Source organism: Anolis carolinensis, chromosome 5 (assembly GCF_035594765.1).
Source record: "Anolis carolinensis isolate JA03-04 chromosome 5, rAnoCar3.1.pri, whole genome shotgun sequence".
Classification (NCBI taxonomy): domain Eukaryota; kingdom Metazoa; phylum Chordata; class Lepidosauria; order Squamata; family Dactyloidae; genus Anolis; species Anolis carolinensis.
The window spans coordinates 160,765,017-160,783,726 of record NC_085845.1 but is presented as its reverse complement, the minus strand read 5'-3'; the positions used below and the strand labels follow the sequence as shown (position 1 = coordinate 160,783,726).

At 37.6% G+C, this 18,710-nt stretch overlaps 1 protein-coding gene across 30 annotated transcripts in view; it reads left to right on the top strand.

Moving 5' to 3' along the window:
• mgat4c (MGAT4 family member C) overlaps nucleotides 1–18,710 on the top strand; it is a 432,147-nt gene that overhangs the window by 306,788 nt on the left and 106,649 nt on the right. For 24 of the 30 annotated variants that reach the window (XM_062982765.1, XM_062982772.1, XM_062982771.1 and 21 more), the window contains one exon: nucleotides 7,162–7,246. The exons of the other annotated variants lie outside the window; for them this stretch is intronic. The gene's annotated coding sequence lies outside the window, so the exon portion shown is untranslated. The remainder of the gene's footprint in view (nucleotides 1–7,161; nucleotides 7,247–18,710) is intronic. 30 annotated transcript variants of the gene reach the window in all.

Here is an 18,710-nt window from a genome sequence, read left to right as displayed (position 1 = left end):
TTCAATATAGTAATATATAATGCTAATATTGTTCTATGCTAATCATATAATATATTGTATGTACATACAGCTGCTCTGAGTCCCCTTCAGGGTGAGAAGGGTGGGATATAAATGTAGTAAATAAAGGTAGCAAATAAATAAATAAATAATTTTAGACTTAAGCTCGCCCAAAGTCTGACATGACTTGAAGACACACAACAACAACAACAACAACAATCCTAATTAACTTGACTATCTCATTGGCCAGAAGCAGGCCCACACTTCCTATTGAAATCCTGATTGGTTTATGTTGGTTAAAATAGTTTTCATTTTTAAATATTGTATTGTTCTTTCATTGTTATTGTTGTATTGTTGTACAAATAAGACATATGCAATGTGCATAGGAATTTGTTCGTATTTCTTTTCAAATAATAATTTGGCCCCTCAACAGTCCGAAGGATTGTGGACCGGCCCTCCGCTTTAAAAGTTTGAGGACCCCTGCTCTAGAGGTTCCCTACATTTTTTGGTAGTGTAAATACTTGTGCCAATTGTCAATTGGAACTGATTCTGCTGTTCACACAGCCATCCCATTTTCCCTTGGCTCTGCTGCACAAAGATGTAGGTCAGCCCCCTGCCTCCTGGCCTTCAGAAAGCAAGTAAAAACATGGCTCTGGGACCACGCTTTTGACCAATAGTGCAGTGAAATAAGTGAAGTTGCAAATGTGCAATAACTACTGGAACAGCTTTTTTTACTATGATCTCAGATTGTGTGATTTTAATAATATATTTTAATTTTATATGGCTTTTAAATGTATGTTTTAATATATATGTTGATTTTATATTGTTGTTAATGTGACGTCCAATTGTTGCAATTGTGAGGCTGCTCTGAGTCCCTTTCGGGGTTGAAAAGGACAGGGTACAAATACTGTAAATAAATAAAAATAAAATAAATGTGTGGCTTGGAGAGAAGAGGGAATCTCTTTCCTCCTTTCCCTCTCCCCAGAGGCAGCCAGAGGCTTTTTGGAGCTCTGTGGCCAGAGCTTTGATAGTGACAGTATAACCAAGATAAAAGTGGCCATTCAAGAGAGCTGAGCTGGGTTTTGCCCCATTGGATAGTCAGGACTCCATCCTATCACCATATTGGGGCAGAGGCAAGCGGTGTAGCCATTCCTGGGGCTAGCATAGAATATTGCACTCTGGTCCAGCCACAGGATTTTTTGCCCATATAGATGTGCCCCTAGACTGCTTTTATAATAATAACTTTATTTGTATCCTGTCCCATCACCCTCTGGGGACTCAGGATGGCTCACAACAAAAAATGGCAGCCATTTAATGCCAAAAGTACATAATAAATAAAACAAATAATTAATATGACACATGTAAACAAGATAAATAATAACTAATAAGTAATAAGTAAAACACAATCAGATAAAATTTCATACAAATATTAAAAGCAGAGTAAATAAATTAAACACATATTGGTTGGTGGTGTTTAATTCTTTACCAATTCTCAAGTTCCTCCAATGGGCAAAGATGACAATTCAGCACACAATAAAGGTATATAAATAAGTATGCTTCACACTGAAAGTTATATCACATTATATCAACATCTGACAAGATTTACAAAAATCAGAGCAAGGAATAAATTAGAAAGCCAATTGGAAAAGTCTGGTTTCTTCAAGGAAGAAGAATTTTAGTCCATTTCACTTAAGGAGAACTAGTAGTAGTGTGCCTGCAAGTCAATTCCAATTTATGCCAACTCTCTAATAAGGTTTCATTGGCAAGATTTGTTGAGAGAGTATTTGTCATTCCCTTCCTTTGAGATTGAAAGAGTGCAACTCCCCAAAAGCCAACAAATAGATTTCCGTGAATTATATCTATTTATTGATACAACCCCTTTCTCTCAGCATTGCAGTCAAATACGCAACACACTGGCTCTAAAGTACCATTCTACTTTCTACTACAGGTTTTCAGTAACTAAAACACATTTGTATGAAATTTCATACACACTGAGATTTAATCATTTGGATCCATCTCTTTCAAATTTGGATGATCTTTGCAAACAATTTGGTGGTGATAGATGTGTACATAGACAAGTTTATGTACATGCTCAAATTTAATTGGGTTTCATGTGTAATGTAATTACACTTTTAGAACCCTGCGTGAAATGTGAAGTGGGAGAGAGCCAAATTTATACTATGGTTCATACCTAGATACAATTTATTTCAATATAATTTAATTTTCATATAGAATTCTAACAGCTAAAATTGTATGGAGAAGGTTCTGAAAACATACTCTCAATGATCCATCTCTCAATGATCTCGATATGGATCTCAGTATGTATCATGAAGCTTTACTGTTCAGTGTATTGTTACATTTTGAATCACTACATACCAACCAGTGACCTTAAATACTCCATAAAGCTCCTCTCAACCTTTTTTGAACCACTCTATGCAACACTATTTCTATAAGCCCAATTACATTCGAGGGGACATTGTGCCTTGAAAATGTTGAAAATATAACGTAATCCAGTCATAATTTCAAGATTTCAGTGGGGGGAGGGGGGATAACCTTCAAATTGTTATGGGATGAACGGGGATTTATTTATCCAGTATTATTTCAATCTTAAACATTGGTCATGGGGTACTATATTATTCCAGCAATTGGAACCAGTAATGTCAATTGTCAGAGTGGTGGGAGTATCGTCCAGCACATTCTGGAGGACCATAGGCTCCCAATCCTTACAATTTCAAAAATTTAATATATGTACTCATGGTGTCTAGTTTTTGAGGGTGGGTAAATATTAAGCGAGACAGGCAGAAAAGAAAGATTATGAATGTAGCTAGAAGATTTGGGGGTGGAAGAAGAAATGAGATGAGAGAGAAATAGAAAGAGATAGGGAAAGGAAGGGGAAGGCAAATCTCAGCAGGATATTTTGGGAGGGTACTTAAAAGAAAGGGGGGAAAGAGGGAGAACATCAATGCAACTAGAACACATGAGAAGAGGTAGAGATAGCTCGAAACTGCAGAGATGGAAGAGGATAGAATAGAAAAACTTAGGACCCTTCCACACAGACATATAACTCAGAATATCAAGGCAAAAAATCCCACAATATCTGCTTTGAACTGGGTTATCTTAGTCCATGCTGTTATATATTCCAGCTCACAGCAGATAATGTGGGATTTTATTCAGCTGTGTGCAAGAAGCCTCAGTAACATGGGAGAAGTTTAGGAAGAAGCTGCATGAAAAAGGAGAAAGAAGTTAAAAAATATTAAAGGAAAGAAGTTTAGTTACAGGTTATGATGGGATTGAAAGGGGAAAAGAGACAGTGGGGGAAGGAAATGAAAGATTAGAAGAGAAAGGAATCATGTGTCTAATCAGAGCTGCGGAAAGAAAGATTTTAGAACAAAAAATGAGACCTGAAGAGTCAGAGTCTTAGAGCCATGCATGGAGCATGATCCACACTTAGCCAATACCTGGTCTAGAGCAGCAGAGGCCAGCAGCACACCATTTTAAAAAAACAGCAAAAAAACAACTTAAAACATTGCACATTTTCCTTTTAATGCCACAGTGTTCCTCTGAGGTAAGGCCTTGCTAAGAACTCTAGTGATAGTTCTTATAAATGGCAACAACATCAATGGCTATAATGTGCAATTCTTTAATTAAATGAAAGCATTATGCTATCAATAACTAATATTTTGAAACCCCACCATGCAGCTATTTATTTATTTATTTGGCATTTGCCTTACATGTTATTTTCTGCTGACAACTCAGGTATCTTCATTTCTATGCATATTCCTAGTTATGTATGCGGTTTCTGTCCTCTGTTCTCGTGCTCCCTCATGAGATCAGTAAAAGTGATCTCTCAGCAAAGTTAAGACAGCTAAATCAACACATCTTTCTTTTTGCATTTTCTTGACACATTATTTATTCTGATTCGTTATTGCTATATAGTGGTGTACTGATTTATGTACTTTGAAACATTAGTTGAAAGCTTTCTTCTAAACCAGCCAATACATAATTCATCATTTTCCTTATTCTTCCTTTAGCTTCTTTTGGCTGATTTTAATGTAATAAGCATTGCATTTATTAGAATATATAAAATATATATAAAATCACCAATTTTAAGAATGTATTTTGTTTTATTTTAATATTATATATACATTGGGGTCACTTTTAAACAAAATGTTGATATATAGAATTTTTGACATTTCCTCTCCAGTTTTGCAAGTGAAATGGATAAATTTTGTATTAATTAAGAAAATGGGTTTCAAAATTCTGGACTAACATGGTAAAATAAACAATACAAGTTGAAATTCGGGTTTTTAGAGTTCAATACATTTCTGGAATATGCAACTAAAGATTTCCTGAGAGATGACCATCCAACTGTGTAAAAACCTCCTATAAAGGAAAGTCCAGCACTCTTCAAGGCAGTCTGTTCTACTCTAAAACAGTATTTACAGTCAAAACTGATTTTTTTTGCTCTTGATTGTTTCTTTTTACTCTAGTCTCTCATGGAGCAGAAAGCAAGCTTGATTCATTAAATACTTTCAAACATTTAAATATGGTTGTCACAGAATTCTAGTTTCCAGCTGGGTATTAGCCTTGCCAAGCACTTTGGAACCCTTCTGTTTTTGAAGTATAATACAGGATGTAAAGACATGGGCTGAGATCCAGTGTCTTCATTTTAACAATGAAACTTGGTCATAATAGTCTGATGAGACTAACTACCATTTCAACCTGGTAGTATCTGGACTAAAGCAATTCTAATGTACTGGAGATCAAGGTTGCAGGGAAATAAATCTGCCTACAATCATAGTATGCATTGAGAATAAGCTGCAGGAAAGACACCTTGGGGGTCCTGCCACAATTGCTTTTCTCATAATGTCCCATGATCAAGAAAGTGCTGCAAGGCACTCCAGTATGCAACAGCATGGAAACACTTTGGTCAGGGCATTGTATGGAAAGGCATTGTTTTGACTCCCATTTGATCATTATCATTCATAAACATAAATCCTTAACAATTACAAGATTGTATGGACTTCATCACACCAATTAATTATTCATCTACAGTTGCATTACCAAAGATAATGGATATATACTGAGTTGAGCACCTTTGATACTGCACCTCTCTTCAGAAGCCAAATTGTATTGATTCACCATCCCATGGTTCTTTGTAATTTCACCGACCTTTATTTTAATTTTATTTTCTGAAAAATTTAAACATTAAAAACAAAAAGCAAGGTTAAATATGTAAAATAAAAAGAAACAGCCAGCTTGAGAATGAGAGGGGGAGAAGAATCCCACTCTTTGGCATCACCTTAGTGTTGGCACTCAGCAACAAAATGGAAATAATATATCTCAATAAGGTAAATAATGAGAATTTAGTGGGACTGGAAGCTATTGAAGGGTTTTACCCATCAATAGCTAGGGAGAGTATAACCATGGGACAAGGAGGTAAACTGACAACATCATGGGATAAAGACCATCACCTAATGTGATGGTTCTGCTGCAATGTCAGAGCTCCTGCCTCATGTCATAAAGTTCAATCTTCATCTTATGAATTTGTAACTGCTGAACAGCACACCAGCTATGCATTATTGAGCTCATCATGAGCTGTAATATATGACTGCTTGCCATATATATGATAAGCTATGCAAAGCTTTAAAAAACAAATGTCTGCATATTGGCTCATTTCAGAGACATTTTTGTAATATGCATTTTTGTCTAAGTTAAAGAAATATGCCAAATACTGCTCATGTGAAAAAACCTCCCCATTAAATGGACTGTTGGGTTAAAAATGTAATTAAAGTTGTTAATGCATTTTTCATCAAAATATGAGGTTTTGGCATCTCATTTCTCTTTAGAAATGCACAGGTAACAATTTGAGTCAAACACTATTTTATTCAATTCTCAAAATGACACAAGCCATCTAAAACAATTCTGATTTGGAGCTGAAGTTTGCAGACTAGAACTAAAATGAGAGCTTCACAGAAGATATATACTGGAAAGTCAAGCTGATCCATGAACTGGTCATATCTGAGGAATAAAAATGAAAGAAACCACTGCAAATGTGGACAAGAAAAAAGATAAGAAAATCAACGTGCTTTTCAATGTATTGTCAAAATGAAAGCATGAATTTTATTGGGATGAGATAATTTGCATGCAACCGGATCTGACCACAAGCATATCTCATTACAGTCCAAAGTCAGGAAGGGGGTTATCTTACTTTCAGAGATGCCATTAAGTTTAATAACACCCAGAAGGTGCAGAGAAATAGGGAGCCACATGTAGCTAATGTGCCCAAAAAGTACAGAGATTTTGGGATGATGTTTTATCATGGATAAACCAAATAATAGGGGAAACGATACGTTTTAGGAGAGCCCTATTCATATTTTCCATATGCTGCTTATGTTATGTGCCACAAGACTAAAAATTATGAAAACCTGGAAAAAGTCAGTAAGCGAGAGAGAAAATTTAAAAATTAAGCAAAACTTTAGAGGCTTGTTTATCATTTTTATGACTATCAGAATGAAATTTAGCACACTTGTAAGACAAATTTACATCTGTATGTCTGCCAAGTTTCATGATTGTTTTTCATCCACTGGTGTTTAGGACATTTTAAAAGTTTTTACATTTTTTTTTAAAAAGGAATGTTTTTGAATTTTCTCACAGCAGCAAAACATGGATAGGACATAATTCCTACAAAATTTCAGAAAGATCTGGTCATCCACTGATTTCTAGGAATTGTTAAAAAAATTCTCTCAAAAAAACAGGGAATTCTGGGACTTGAAGTACAGGACAATGGAGAGCAAAACCAGCTTGTGATTGGCTGAGGTAGACCATGAGACGCAGCAAATATGACTGCACTCTTTTCATCATCCCCATGGAGAGATAATGATGTTTCAACTAAGGAAAAAATGGTCAGAACATAAATGAACCTAACAAACTTTTCCTGGAATTGGGGGGGGGGGGGGGTTCTGTTTTGGTTCTGTTTTGGCCTTCCAATGTTTTGTTTCCAGTGTTCATATCTACAAATCACCTAATTTTGCCAAATTCTGAATTGACTGACATAATATGCACATCTCTAGTGATGTGTATTAAATGTTTGTCTGCCACAGTTCTATATAGTACTGTAAGATTTAAGGGAATTTATTCTTTCATATTCTCCTTATTTTTCAGAGACTGAATTTAAGATTAGAAAATTCACTCATGGCACATCCTTCAATGATAGCTAAATGACACTCAGCAAGCTCTTCTGATTCAGGTAGGTTTACTTCTAATTGCCAAGTTCACTTAGATCTGGATCCAGATTTAAAGGGGGGGGATAAGCACATAACAGTGTTTTTTTATGCTAGACTATTCCATGTCTTTTCACAAGATTTCTCATGGATTCCTCACCATTGACTATACTTCTTAGGGCTGATGGGATCAGAACCAGAAACACAGATCATGAACATCTAGTAGGCCACATGGCAAGAATCCAAATGGAAAGACTTCCGGGGTCTCCTCACACAGGGGTTTTTTGGCTGCTTTTTCTTCTTTTAGATGGTGCCTGCCGAGCGTCATCAGATGATGATGGCTTGGCTCTGCCCACATTCCACCTGAAGTGGAAGGCAAGCATGGGAACTACCCACATTTTCCTCTCCTTTTCCCCATATGATGGGGAAAGGGGCAATGGAGCAATGCGCATTGTCACCCTTTTGCCCATGTCATGGGGACAGGGTGGCAACACGTCATGTTCTGTCCTGACCATGTGATGGGGAAAGGAGGGAGGGTACATAGGGCACCATAAGGTACTCCACACACCTGCCAGTGAAACAGAACGACATGTGAAGAGGTCCTTGGAGGCCATCAGTAGAGTAACCTTCCTTGTATCAGGGGTGAAGTAACACTACTTGAGCATCCTTATGTGTTACAAGTGTGCAACAGGCTCTGCATGCATAACACCCCCCTTTCTCATAAATATGCAAAGTGAATAAGAAAAAGAAGCCAAAATGATTTATAATTAGCTATGGATAAAGTCTTCATTGCATTCTAATTCATTCCAAATCATTGCACGATCAGCACATGCAATAACAATAACAAACAGCATGCAAAAATGTTTATGCCAGTTATATAGGAATATATTCTTATTTACATGCATACACATTGTGTAAGCTATCATCCAACATTAAGTGGATTGCCCTTGCTGAGGGGATATATTGCCCCTAGGAATTGTTCTGACGATCTATTTTCACATTGGTTCTTATACTACAATGAAATATATCACTGGAGTGATGGCATTCGGTATAATACTTCACTGGAACAGCAGCTCTTAGTGCTGCACTATACATCATCCAAATGACAGCCTTCCAGTCATCCGCAATACATAACCACCCTAATTTCATTTTGGTCTTAAATGTGTGGTGCTTACAGATATTAATAATATTGTAATGCTTCTTAGTTTAACACAGTGAAGTAAACAGCACACCTTTAGTTTAGCATATAGTAGAGCAAATAGCATCTGTTAGAATTTTTGCCTGGATTTCTTGAATCAAGAAAATAATTCACATGTTATATTCTAAATATACATGTTATCATCATCTCTTCCAGGGTATGTGACAAAAGTTAGGTGACAAATAAAACCTTTAGGAGGGCCCTAAATCTCCACAGTTTCACGTCTCATTTTTATGTATCCCTTGTTATAAGAGTTTGAAACTTCTTTACGATTAAGGTAGCACGCCATTTATTGCTGCCCAAAGGAATATTACATGCCACTTTCTCTGCCATTGATTACAGCTGTCATCCATTTTTCTCTAGTATGAGATGCCTTATTTGAAGATTGGAAGAAAGGAAACAGTTATTTACTGTATTTGGAGCTGTCTGCAGCATGATGACATCCCTAGCTTCTTTGCTTACTATCAAATAATCTTGGACACTACCAGATAACACATTGTTCAATGTCATCTGCCAGACCCACTGTAGTGATTTATTTTTCTGATGACTCCCAAAGTGAAGACATTGGAAATAAGAGACCTTAGCGTCAAGTGGAGGCTTTCAAAATAATAACCTAGTAAGGAAGTACATTGAGGAGGGGGAGAATAGTGGAGCTTGAGATTCTGGAAAGAAGAATCAATAGGGGAATAGCATCAATAGGGGAATAGCGTCTAGATCCAGGCAAGTCATGCTCCCTCTCTATTCTGCCTTGGTCAGACCACACCTGGAATACTGTGTCCAATTTTGGGCACCGCAGTTGAAGGGAGATGTTGACAAGCTGGAAAGCGTCCAGAGGAGGGCGACTAAAATGATTAAGGGTCTGGAGAACAAGCCCTATGAGGAGCGGCAGAAGAGAAGGCTGAGAGGAGACATGATAGCCATGTACAAATACGTGAAGGGAAGTCATAGGGAGGAGGGAGCAAGCTTGTTTTCTGCTGCCCTGCAGACTAGGACACGGAACAATGGCTTCAAACTACAGGAAAGGAGATTCCACCTGAACATCAGGAAGAACTTCCTCACTGTGAGGGCTGTTCGACAGTGGAACTCTCTGCCCCGGGCTTTGGTGGAGGCTCCTTCCTTGGAGGCTTTTAAGCAGAGGCTGGATGGCCATCTGTCGGGGGTGCTTTGAATGCGATTTCCTGCTTCTTGGCAGGGGGTTAGACTGGATGGCCCATGAGGTCTCTTCCAATTCTACTATTCTATGATTCTATGATTCTATGATTCTATGTCAAAGCAAAACTTGGATCAAGCAATAGCTCTTAACTCAAAATGATCTTAAGTTGGGAAGCTTTTAAGTAGAAGTTCCATTGTATATAGCTAATAATAACAACAACAACAACAACAACAACAACAACAACAACAACAACAACAACCCAGTCATAGACACTTGGGAAGTGTTCGACTTGTGATTTTGTGATTTTGTGATACGAAATTCAGTATATCTATAAAATAATAATAATAATAATAATAATAATAATAATAATAATAATAATAATAATAATAATAACAACTTTATTTTTGTACCCTGCCTCCATCTCCCTGAAGGGACTCAGGCGGCTTACATGGGGCCAAGCCCAGGTAATTACAATAAATAGAATAAAAAAACCACATCGAAATAAAAGTACAAAATTATACACATTAACATAGTTAGAATTAAAATGGTGACCATAGTATAGTTAAACATAGTTTAGGCGCAGTTTAGTTTAGCTAATTGCAAATCTATACCTTAAGATTTTAGATTGCACTCCTATAAACTCTTACTTCCTTCTAAATAGATATAGATAATATTTTCTGTTTAATGCGAGGCAGAAAACAATCACAGAAACAATTTGAAAGGCTCCACGTACTCCCCATAAGGTATAGTTTAGTGGTAAATTGTAACATGCACATATTCATCCTTTCTGGGAAAATTCAATACTTGTACTAGAGAGTCAGTTAAATTCAAAGACAACCAAGAAGCCATGAAAGGACTAGATTGGCAATAACAACAATTGTCCTTATGATCAACAGTATGTGGCGCATACTATACATGTTATTTTTCAAGTGATTTTTTCTGTCTAAAACTTTCTTTTGATATCTTGCATTTTTGAAAACATAATATATAATCCACCCACTCTACTTTCCTAATGGAAGCCTGTTATTTATGCTCATCATAACTCTCATCGTACATTTTGAAAATCTCTCCCTTGGGATACAATATTGAAAGTGCTCTTTGAATAAAGTGCTCTAGGGTGTTTTTCTGTTTGCCACATTTCTATAAATATATATCATAGGGAGCATCATGGTGGCAGATAGGTAATCCAGAGTTCTTCTAAACTTACAATGTTTTTCCATATAAAGTCTGAGAAAAAGGAAACAAATTATGGTAGATGTAGGTATGTGAAAGCTGAACTGTGAATGTGCTTCAAATGAATAGTTTTTAAGTACAGGACAAACTGGGTAGCTTTTATTGCAGAAATTTGGAAGGTTTTGTAACCAGTTAACATAAATGATGAAATTTTTTGAAATGTCCAACAAAATAAAACCTTTTGAAACTTTTAAAACCCAACAATAATGTGTTCCAACATTTTAGTGAAAGCATATTTCCATTGCAATTCTTGCATCATCTTGGTTCCTGATTCCTCTTATATTTTGAATATTTCCTAACAAAGCTGTGTATGATATGCTTGTATTCAAAAGATCTGGGAAAAGGTAGCACACTCAATACTTAAGTGAAATAATGATGCTAAAAACCTTAGGACCTATTCAATGACAGGGAAGTCATTTTAGTACATTTAACAGGTCTATTGCTTACCCGTGGTTAAACCCTATTGAACTCAGTGAGAGCTATAAATAATCAAACATAAAAATAGACTACAAAATCCCCATTAACGTGAATCAGAGCCAACTGGATGATTTAAAACCACAAACCTAATCTCAATATTGAGAATTAAGCATCTCCAGACATAAATATAATTTCTTATGATACCATAAATCCACTCATGGAGTAACTCTTATCAGAATTGTTAGGACAAAAATAATGAAATAATGGTTACAGTTAGGCATTGCAACATAACACTTTCAATAAGTATTCCTGTATTTCTCTAAATTAAGAGTGTAATTTCTGGTCTTTATGTGGACCTGAATGCTACTTTGGGAGACCCTGAATCCTCCACACAATTTCCCAAAGCCTTGAAGATTCCTCCCAAACGTAATTTTAAAACAATTTCAAGAAATTATCTGTATGTTTTCCAGATAAAAACCATGTAAAATACACCCAAAGCCTTCCCATGTGGATGCAAACAAAAAAAATCTCACCCCTTCCCTCCAAACCCTACACAGAACCTCCCATCCCTTCTCAAATATCTTCTCTCTCTTTCTCTTCCTCTCTCTTCCTCTCTCTCTCTCTCTCTCTCTCCCCCCCCCCCCTTATTTCTCTTTCACAAAAGCATCAGGACTTCTACTTCCCATTTTGAAAGAGAAACACAGGGAAAACCAATTAACTGGAGAAGTGAAGCTTATTCTAGAATCAGTGGCTAGAGAGCAAGTTCTGTTGTCCTTTCAAGATTAAATTTCATTCTATGCATCTGAGGAAGTAAACTTAGGCTGCATTTACACTGTAGAATTCATGCAGCTTGACACACCACTTCAGCTGCCATGACTCAATGTTCTGGAATCATGGGATATTTAGTTCTACAAGTTCTACAGCCTACTCTACCAAAAAGTTTTGGTGCTTCACTAAACGACAAATCCCAGGATGTCATAGCATTGAGCCATGGCAGTTGAAATAGTTACTCAAGCTGCATGAATTCTACAGTGTCGTTGCACCCTGGTCATCTACATGTACATTGGGCTGAAGAGGGAGGGGGAATGAGCTCTGTGGCAGTTGCATGTTGCAAGTGCTGATTCAGTGTAACATTGGCCAAGGCTGCTTGAACCACATTAACAGACATATAGTGATATTCTGGAGTTTTGCCAAAACGTCAGTATAAATTGTAACTTCAGGTATATGTGACTATAATGTACCACTTCCTATCTGGGAAGTAGCAGTGGTTGATTACACTACCCTCCTTTCCTGGACTCAGGCAGCCTAAGGACAGGGGATGGCATCTACCAAGCCACTTAGATCTGCTGTCATTGGTTCCCACTTGGCATGTACATGGCACTGTTCATTGCTAGGTGCCTACACTGCTGACATCCAGAGTGCCAAGCTGATTGGAAAAGTGAAAGGGGAGGGGGGGAGCAATTCCTCCTTCCCCACTTCACTCTTTCATGTTGCCTCATTGCTCTGGATATTTTTATTCCATGCATCGAGTCTCCTAGCTCCAATTTCTTGCCCAGCAGGCACCGGAAATAGCACATTGAAGTGGGCAAGAGTAAGGGTTGTGGGTGAGCAGCACCGAACCAGTTCCATTGCTGCTTTGCCAAGCAGAAGACATACAGCCAATTGAGAGGTCTGTGGGCGTGGAGTGTAGCATTCACCCATCACCTAAGCCAGCCTGAGTGTATGCAGTATAGCCTCTGGTGATACTGATCCAGAGTCCCACGCTCCAGATCAGTATCAGCCTTTCTGATTTGTCAAGAAGCACCCTTAGTCTATGAAAGTTTATAATACTGACTTTATTATCTCACTCCCTGAGGTAGGGCAAGATTCCTTTGCATACAAGATCTTGTGGCTCTCTTGAAGTTTCTTGGTCTAAAGTACCCATCATCCCTGTCTGTTAGTCTGTTTGGGAGTAGCAAAACAACTACACGCTCCTATTTCAGTCCAAGCCCCAACTTGTTATTTTTATTAATTTTTGGTCCAATTTATATATAATAAATTTTTATATATTTATATATATATATAATCTTTTTCTGTTTCTGTGGAAATTCTCTAGGGTTCAGTATTTTATTTTCAGTCACTGCCTAGTTACCTCCACAATTTTGTGCATGTCAGGCATCTTATCCCCTGATTGGCAAGGTACCTTCATTTCATGTAAATAGGCTTCATTTTCACTTCATTCTAAAATCGTTCAATATGCATCGGCCCAGGGTTTGTGTTTTACATGAAGCTCTTTCTCTTTCTCCTCCCTTCATTCTTGCTGTTCCACATCCTTGGAGATCAGCACTCTACTCCTTTTGAATGCATTACTCATTCATGAATAATGACATGAAAGCTTGGCAATGCTTTAAAAAAGGTGCCTTTTATTATACTCTTCTAGCAACCGTTAATATCTATAATACTCAGCAGTTTTCTAATTTTCTTTTGTGAAAGGACAAGCTGTAACTACATGACAAAATGGCATGGGGTCCAAAACTATTACCAGTTTCATTAACGTAGGTGAAATGGGAGGAAATGAACAATAGCTTTCATTCATGCTAGATAGAGGAAGCTGCTGCTTTGTCCTGTAATCTGTTATCAGCTTTCAGCTGAATTTATAAACACTAATTAAAGTAGAAAAGTCGATGATGACTGTCATATCATTTTCTTCCTCTGTCTAAGTTTTAAACTTGGACAAAAGAAGACAATGCATATCAAAGTGAGAATTGTCCATGCTGAGGCCCTAAATTCAAATTTAGTTCTGGATGGAAAAACATAATTAGAATATCACAAAGAAACTGAGGATGTGGTATGGCAATGTTTGCATGATTATGCTTAGCGTTTGCAAAGTAGAAGTTTCGACCATCCCCATTGGAGGTCAGAAAATGTACATTCTTCTATTGCTTTGCTCTTCCTAAAACCAATTGTAATTACACTTGCACAATAGAGCTAACCACAGAGTTATCACTTTGAACAGGTATGGAATAGAATATATTTCAAGCCAGATGGGTTTCTCTTATGCTCTAAATATATTTTATAAATTCTGAATCAGAAAATGAAGCTGGGAGTTGGTGAGATTCTAATTTTTTAAATCTGTATAGAAGAAAATGGAATAGAGTATTTGTTCATTTTACAGTAGGGAAGGTGTAGGATTTTCTGATAACCTGGAGGATAATGGCAGGGAGGAGGAAAGGGGGATATGATTACCTTCTGTGTTTCTCAAGGTGAGGAAGAAAGGAGCTGGAAAAAAAGAAGGACTGAGAAGGAAAGGAATATAGAAAAAGAGTAGTTTCTTGCCCTAAAGCTTCCATCTCTTTGGAAGAAGTTGTTTTTAACAAACACCAAATTAACAAAATAAAGATTTTAGCTCCATTATGATATAGCAGATATAAGATGGATACTGGACTTTTTTTGACCAATCTCCAGGGGACAACATAGCACTATTGCTGGGACTCTTTCCAAGATATACAGTCACCTTTCTACAACTGCAGTTTTGACATTTCTGAATTTGATTGAAAATGTTCTCTCTATGAATCTCTAGGTTCTCCAGTGCAATTCTATGGTAAGCTTTCAATTCTCTCTATGAATCTCTAGGTTCTCCAGTGCAATTCTATGGTCAGCTTTCAGTTGCAGTTGACTATAATGTAGGCTTCATTTTGGTTGGTTTCCCTTTGGCCAATCTGGCTTGTTCAGCTTCTTCAGTTTGTAATAGCAAGAGCTCAGCCACCATGTTTTTTTGCCTGGAATGGGCCATGCGGCAGCCGGTCACAGCCCCTCCCCCCATATTTGACACCACATGGCATGTGGAGAGGCTGCCACATGCTGCTCACACAGGGTTTCTCTGTGAGCCCTGCCTGTTGGGCCAATCAGAATATAAGAATGCCATGGCATGTCTTATTCAGGCTGGGGTGAGTGCCTCCATTGCTCTCCATTGCTCTAAAGAAGTATCATCAGTGCCCCCCCCCCCCCGGTCAAAATTCCTTTCAATCGAAAATACCAGAAAACAAAGTAAATGGAATCTAAAATAATTAACTTGATACCACCCAAAGAAATAACTAAAATAGCTGAGAAAGCCAAAGCCAAAACAGTCTATCAATCTCTGTAATCCATCAAAACCTGAGGTAGCAACTGATGTTGCTACCAGCTCCAATAAATTTCAAAGAAAAAGATGAGAGTGTGTGGCTGACTCAAATACACTTTACAGGCCATGCCCTCTCACCCCATCATTACAGTAAAATGCTTTCTGGCCATTCCTGGATGCTAATATCATTCAGTCCAGTGTACGCTGCCTAGAACATCAAGATCAATGCCTCCCGCAGGGGCCAGCACCCTCTGACTTCACTCGCTTGCCAGAGCCAAAGCCACCTGTGAATTGTGTTTGATGTACTTTTGATAAGAATGTACAATTATTTATTTTTAACATCAGTAGAAAGAACTTGACATGTCCACCTTTCCAGACAACGTAATTTATCATTTAATCCCTGGACATTCAACCTATCACTTAATATCTCCACATATGTGGTATATGTGGAGCCCCGGTGGCGAAGTGTGTTAAAGCACTGAGCTGCTGAACTTGCAGACCGAAAGGTCGCAGGTTCAAATCCCAGGAGCAGAGTGAGCGCCCGCTGTTAGCTCCAGCTTCTGCCAACCTAGCAGTTCGAAAACATGCCAATGTGAGTAGATCAATAAGTATGGCTCCAGCGGGAAGGTAACGGCACTCCATGCAATCATGCCGGCCACATGACCATGGAAGTGTCTACGGACAACACCAGCTCTTCGGCTTAGAAATTGAGATGAGCACCAACCCCCAGAGTCAGACATGATTGGTCTTAACGTCAGGGGAAACCTTTACCTTTTATACATGTGGTATACACATTAACACTGTAATATTTTTTAATAAAAATTCTGACAAACTACTCATCTTTAACAACTACATGATAGGTTATTCAACATAATTTTCTCCATAGTTAGAGCACTTGCACCTACTTACAACCACATCAGATGAGGTAAAAATCAGCAGCATATGCTGGTTCCCCTTTAGTTTTGCAACGGAGCTCACCGGCTCCTATCCCACAATATATAGCTACTTCTGACAGGGCTCTGTCGCAAAACTGAAGAGGAACCTGTGTATGCCGCAGCAGTGGCAACATGGAAGGGATCTATGGGGGAAGCCTGGCAGCAGATGCTTTCCTCCATGGAAGGGGTCTGGGGTAACTTGGCCAATGTGGGGCAATGGGATTCCCCCCACCCAGCACTGCTGGATTCACCATGATCTGTGACAATTCTAGCGGCACTTAAGATGAAGTTCTTAATTTGATTAGTATACTTGGTTGAAATTCATCCAGTATATTTTTACAAGAGTTTTCCAAAATAAACATACAGGTTGTTTGAAAAAGAACTCTCTATTCACCATTTAATTTAAATGGTGGATAGGGAGTTCTTTTTCAAACACCCTGTATTTTCCCCAAAATGTAACACCCATTTGTTGAGACAGATTCAAATGTGGAAAAGAAATTGGTGGATTTTCTATCCTCAAATAAATTAAAATAATGTTACCCCTATGCTTCCCATCCCAGAGCAAACCTTTTTGGCATAGAATAGTCTAAAATAAATTTATGGTGTATCAACACTATAGAATTCATGTAGTTTGACACCATTTAACTGCATGGTTTAATGCTAAGAAGTCAAAGAAATTGTAGTTTCACAAAGTCCTTAGTCTTCTCTGCCAAAGTGTTGGTTCCTCACCAAATCCCAGAATTTCACAGATTGAGCCATGCTACTTAAGTCAAGCTGCATTCATTTTATAGTGTAGACACATTCTTAGAGTGCCTTGTCAAAATAAATGGCCTTTCTTTCAAGGAATCAATGGTCAAAACAGATTCATTAGTAGGGCAACATCTACTGTTGCAAAGACTGAAGTTCACAGCAGCTCAGTTTAGAAGAACAACTCTTTCTAATAGTGATTTATTGTTTTGAACAAAATAAGGTTTGTTTGCCATTATGCTGAGCTAATGAATGATCCAATATCTTAGGAAATTCACATGAATATCTGTGAGCCTTTAGCTGTGGGAGGCAAGAAAGTTTAATTTCTAATATTTTGAATAAAAATGAATGTACATGTTTCCTCACTCCATCTCTCTCACTTGATATCTAAACAGACCATTAATAGGATTCTGACTGCTTATCAGTCATCATTTTAGAATGAACAATGTGAAATATAAAAGGTAGCAAAATTCTGACTGAGCTTTCCATAGTATATCAAACAGTTTTGTTCAAGGATGTGTATCATTCACACTGAAAAGAGATTAATAAAAACCAAACAGTACATGCTGAGCATGAGCCAATTTAGATGCAAGCTAGAAGCTCAGATGATTACATGCTTGGCATCAAAAATAGAAACCCAGTTTTTATCTATTTATATAACATAAGGACCTTCAGGTAGCACACACACTTCCCATTTTATCATCTGAACTTGTAGTTTAAGCTGACAGTCAGTAACCAGCCCAATGTCACCTAGTAAACTCCACAACTCAATGAGAAATTGAACCTCACTTTCCCCAGCCATAGTCCAGAACTCTAACCATGTTATTGTAGCCTCTTCCTTTGGGTTCTATTGAAGTGAAGCGATGATGTGCCATGAATGACAAAAGTGAAGAGTGTAATGAAGCTATAATGTCACATTTTTATAATAATATGTTATGAAGAGAGATGAGGAATTTAAGAATTTTTTGGAGGTGACAACCCCCATGACAAATGTTACATCTTTTGTTGGCTTTATACAGTTCTGCTGATATTTAAATCAACGATGTGGTCACCTCTGTTTCCACCTACAACTGTGCTGCCTTCTGTAATATCTACTCTCCAAACAGTTGAACAACAACAACAACAACAATGTATTTATGCCCCACCCCCTCTCACCAAAGGCAGCTTACAACAACCAACAGCTACAGAAAATAGTATAGCAATATACCATATACAGCAATAAACAATTATGACTTCATACAATTAAAATAACTTAATAATTTAAACATCATAGTTTAAAAGCTATTTGCCCTCTAAAACAATATAAATATAAACACTGTTTAAAACCAGTCCATTCCTGTTATCAAGTTCTGTCTGTTCGATAAATAGCCAAAGGTTGGATATAAAGAGATATAAAGAGAAAGATCTGATGAGTAAAATTATCAAGCCAGGACTAGCAGTGGTATAAGGAATCCTTGGAAAACAACAGTAATTCCCCAGCACTGGTATGAGTTCTTGACTGGTTGAAAGCTACCACATCTATGATTTCAAATAGACACAGTGGTTGTGATTTTACTGGTAAATCCGTCAGAAGGACCTGTTAGCATCCCAGATGGTCCCAAAAGGGAGACAGCACTTTGTTAGGTGGCACTGAACCAAGTAATGAAAAAGAAGAAAAAGTACAATTTTTTTGATCTCATGTTTTTGTGTTTGGCCATATGAGTTCCTT